Raw genomic sequence first — 4,000 nt, forward strand, 5'->3', positions numbered from 1 at the left:
TTTAAAAGGCCCCTTACTGCACACAATAATGACTTATGGCCATACCACCCTGAACACGCCCGATCTCGTCCGATCTCGGAAGCTAAGCAGGGTCGGGCCTGGTTAGTACTTGAAGGGGAGACCGCCTGGGAATACCAGGTGCTGTAAGCTTTTTCATTTTTTTGATCATGTGTTTTTTTTTATCATATAGAGACATATTCACATGTCCAAAAATTCAGCCAGAATCAAGGGCATGACATCTTTAAAAGGCCCCTTTCTGCACACAATAATGGCTTACAGCCATACCACCCTGAACACGTCCGATCTCGGAAGCTAAGCAGGGTTCGTGCCTGGTTAGTACTTGGATGGGAGACCGCCTGGGAATACCAGGTGCTGTAAGCTTTTTCATTTTTTTGATCATATGTTTTTTTTTATCATATAGAGACATATTCACATGTCCAAAAATTCAGCCAGAATCAAGGGCATGACATCTTTAAAAGGCCCCTTTCTGCACACAATAATGGCTTACGGTCATACCACCCTGAACACGCCCGATCTCGGAAGCTAAGCAGGGTCGGGCCTGGTTAGTACTTGGATGGGAGACCGCCTGGGAATACCAGGTGCTGTAAGCTTTTTAATTTTTTTGATCATATGCTTTTTTTTATCATATAGAGACATATTCACATGTCCAAAAATTCAGCCAGAATCAAGGGCATGACATCTTTAAAAGGCCCCTTTCTGCACACAGTAAGGCCTTACAGCCATACAACCCTGAACACGCCTGATCTCGTCCGATCTCGGAAGCTAAGCAGGGTCGGGCCTGGTTAGTACTTGGATGGGAGACCGCCTGGGAATACCAGGTGCTGTAAGCTTTTTCATTTTTTTGATCATATGTTTTTTTTTTATCATATAGAGACATATTCACATGTCCAAAAATTCAGCCAGAATCAAGGGCATGACATCTTTAAAAGGCCCCTTTCTGCACACAATAATGCCTTACGGCCATACCACCCTGAACTCGTCCGATCTCGGAAGCTAAGCAAGGTCGGGCCTGGTTAGTACTTGTATGGGAGACCGCCTGGGAATACCAGGTGCTGTAAGCTTTTTCATTTTTTTTGATCATATGTTTTTTTTTTATCATATAGAGACATATTCACATGTCCAAAAATTCAGCCAGAATCAAGGGCATGACACCTTTAAAAGGCCCCTGTCTGCACACAATAATGGCTTACGGCCATACCACCCTGAACACGTCTGATCTCGTCCGATCTCGGAAGCTAAGCAGGGTAGGACCTGGTTAGTACTTGGATGGGAGACCGCCTGGGAATACCAGGTGCTGTGAGTTTTTTCATTTTTTTGATCATATGTTTTTTTTTTATCATATAGAGACATATTCACATGTCCTAAAATTCAGCCAGAATCAAGGGCATGATATCTTTAAAAGGCCCCTTTCTGCACACAGTAATGCCTTACGTCCATACCACCCTGAACTCGTCCGATCTCAGAAGCAAAGCAGGGTCAGGCCTGGTTAATACTTGGATGGGAGACCGCCTAGGAATACCAGGTGCTGTAAGCTTTTTCATTTTTTTGATCATATGTTTTTTTTTATCATAGAGAGACATTTTCACATGTCCAAAAATTCAGCCAGAATCAAGGGCATGACATCTTTAGAAGGCCCCTTTCTGCACACAATAATGCCTTACAGCCATACCACCCTGAACTCATCCGATCTCGGAAGCTAAGCAGGGTCGGGACTGGTTAGTACTTGGATGGGAGACCGCCTGGGAATACCAGGTGCTGTAAGCTTTTTCATTTTTTTTTGATCATATGTTTTTTTTTTATCATATAGAGACATATTCACATGTCCAAAAATTCAGCCAGAATCAAGGGCATGATATCTTTAAAAGGCCCCTTTCTGCACACAATAATGCCTTACGTCCATACCACCCTGAACTCGTCCGATCTCAGAAGCTAAGCAGGGTCGGGCCTGGTTAATACTTGGACGGGAGACCGCCTAGGAATACCAGGTGCTATAAGCTTTTTCATTTTTTTGATCATATGTTTTTTTTTATCATAGAGAGACATATTCACATGTCCAAAAATTCAGCCAGAATCAAGGGCATGACATCTTTAAAAGGCCCCTGTCTGCACACAATAATGGCTTACGGCCATACCACCCTGAACACGTCTGATCTCGTCCGATCTCGGAAGCAAAGCAGGGTCAGGCCTGGTTAATACTTGGATGGGAGACCGCCTAGGAATACCAGGTGCTGTAAGCTTTTCATTTTTTTGATCATATGTTTTTTTTTATCATAGAGAGACATTTTCACATGTCCAAAAATTCAGCCAGAATCAAGGGCATGACATCTTTAAAAGGCCCCTTTCTGCACACAATAATGCTTTACGTCCATACCACCCTGAACTCGTCCGATCTCAGAAGCAAAGCAGGGTCGGGCCTGGTTAATACTTGGATGGGAGACCGCCTAGGAATACCAGGTGCTGTAAGCTTTTTCATTTTTTTGATCATATGTTTTTTTTTTATCATATAGAGACATATTCACATGTCCAAAAATTCAGCCAGAATCAAGGGCATGATATCTTTAAAAGGCCCCATTCTGCACACAATAATGCCTTACGTCCATACCACCCTGAACTCGTCCGATCTCAGAAGCAAAGCAGGGTCAGGCCTGGTTAATACTTGGATGGGAGACCGCCTAGGAATACCAGGTGCTGTAAGCTTTTTCATTTTTTTGATCATATGTTTTTTTTTATCATAGAGAGACATTTTCACATGTCCAAAAATTCAGCCAGAATCAAGGGCATGACATCTTTAAAAGGCCCCTTTCTGCACACAATAATGCCTTACAGCCATACCACCCTGAACTCGTCCGATCTCGGAAGCTAAGCAGGGTCGGGACTGGTTAGTACTTGGATGGGAGACCGCCTGGGAATACCAGGTGCTGTAAGCTTTTTCATTTTTTTTTGATCATATGTTTTTTTTTTATCATATAGAGACATATTCACATGTCCAAAAATTCAGCCAGAATCAAGGGCATGATATCTTTAAAAGGCCCCTTTCTGCACACAATAATGCCTTACGTCCATACCACCCTGAACTCGTCCGATCTCAGAAGCTAAGCAGGGTCGGGCCTGGTTAATACTTGGACGGGAGACCGCCTAGGAATACCAGGTGCTATAAGCTTTTTCATTTTTTTGATCATATGTTTTTTTTTATCATAGAGAGACATATTCACATGTCCAAAAATTCAGCCAGAATCAAGGGCATGACATCTTTAAAAGGCCCCTTTCTGCACACAATAATGCCTTACGGCCATACCACCCTGAACTCGTCCGATCTCGGAAGCTAAGCAGGGTCGGGCCTGGTTAGTACTTGTATGGGAGACCGCCTGGGAATACCAGGTGCTGTAAGCTTTTTCATTTTTTTTGATCATATGTTTTTTTTTTATCATATAGAGACATATTCACATGTCCAAAAATTCAGCCAGAATCAAGGGCATGACATCTTTAAAAGGCCCCTGTCTGCACACAATAATGGCTTACGGCCATACCACCCTGAACACGCCTGATCTCGTCCGATCTCGGAAGCTAAGCAGGGTAGGGCCTGGTTAGTACTTGGATGGGAGACCGCCTAGGAATACCAGGTGCTGTAAGCTTTTTCATTTTTTTGATCATATGTTTTTTTTTAATCATAGAGAGACATATTCACATGTCCAAAAATTCAGCCAGAATCAAGGGCATGACATCTTTAAAAGGCCCCTTTCTGCACACAATAATGGCTTACGGCCATACCACCCTGAACACGCCCCATCTCGGAAGCTAAGCAGGGTCGGGCCTGGTTAGTACTTGGATGGGAGACCGCCTGGGAATACCAGGTGCTGTAAGCTTTTTCATTTTTTTGATCATATGTTTTTTTTTTTATCATATAGAGACATATTCACATGTCCAGAAATTCAGCCAGAATCAAGGGCATGACATATTTAAAAGGCCCCTTACTGCACAC

The 4,000-nt window shown here is 43.1% G+C and overlaps 5 non-coding genes and 7 pseudogenes across 5 annotated transcripts; all 12 read left to right on the top strand.

Moving 5' to 3' along the window:
• Positions 1-31: 31 nt before the first annotated feature.
• On the top strand, positions 32-150 carry LOC132963767 (5S ribosomal RNA). Its single transcript, XR_009669083.1, has one exon. It is a non-coding gene; the product is annotated as a 5S ribosomal RNA (ribosomal RNA).
• Positions 151-271: 121 nt separating this feature from the next.
• Positions 272-381, top strand: LOC132963117 (5S ribosomal RNA; annotated as a pseudogene).
• A 121-nt stretch (positions 382-502) lies between these two features.
• LOC132962713 (5S ribosomal RNA) lies at positions 503-611 on the top strand (annotated as a pseudogene).
• A 121-nt stretch (positions 612-732) lies between these two features.
• On the top strand, positions 733-851 carry LOC132962541 (5S ribosomal RNA). Its single transcript, XR_009668490.1, has one exon. It is a non-coding gene; the product is annotated as a 5S ribosomal RNA (ribosomal RNA).
• Positions 852-973: 122 nt separating this feature from the next.
• On the top strand, positions 974-1,082 carry LOC132963171 (5S ribosomal RNA; annotated as a pseudogene).
• Positions 1,083-1,205: 123 nt separating this feature from the next.
• LOC132963836 (5S ribosomal RNA) lies at positions 1,206-1,324 on the top strand. Its single transcript, XR_009669149.1, has one exon. It is a non-coding gene; the product is annotated as a 5S ribosomal RNA (ribosomal RNA).
• Positions 1,325-1,676: 352 nt separating this feature from the next.
• On the top strand, positions 1,677-1,785 carry LOC132963123 (5S ribosomal RNA; annotated as a pseudogene).
• A 354-nt stretch (positions 1,786-2,139) lies between these two features.
• Positions 2,140-2,258, top strand: LOC132962752 (5S ribosomal RNA). Its single transcript, XR_009668656.1, has one exon. It is a non-coding gene; the product is annotated as a 5S ribosomal RNA (ribosomal RNA).
• A 581-nt stretch (positions 2,259-2,839) lies between these two features.
• LOC132963175 (5S ribosomal RNA) lies at positions 2,840-2,948 on the top strand (annotated as a pseudogene).
• A 354-nt stretch (positions 2,949-3,302) lies between these two features.
• On the top strand, positions 3,303-3,411 carry LOC132963070 (5S ribosomal RNA; annotated as a pseudogene).
• A 123-nt stretch (positions 3,412-3,534) lies between these two features.
• Positions 3,535-3,653, top strand: LOC132963452 (5S ribosomal RNA). Its single transcript, XR_009668786.1, has one exon. It is a non-coding gene; the product is annotated as a 5S ribosomal RNA (ribosomal RNA).
• Positions 3,654-3,775: 122 nt separating this feature from the next.
• On the top strand, positions 3,776-3,884 carry LOC132962908 (5S ribosomal RNA; annotated as a pseudogene).
• Positions 3,885-4,000: the final 116 nt, after the last annotated feature.

The sequence above is a fragment of the Labrus mixtus genome, unplaced genomic scaffold (genome assembly GCF_963584025.1).
Source record: "Labrus mixtus unplaced genomic scaffold, fLabMix1.1 SCAFFOLD_52, whole genome shotgun sequence".
NCBI classification, from domain to species: domain Eukaryota; kingdom Metazoa; phylum Chordata; class Actinopteri; order Labriformes; family Labridae; genus Labrus; species Labrus mixtus.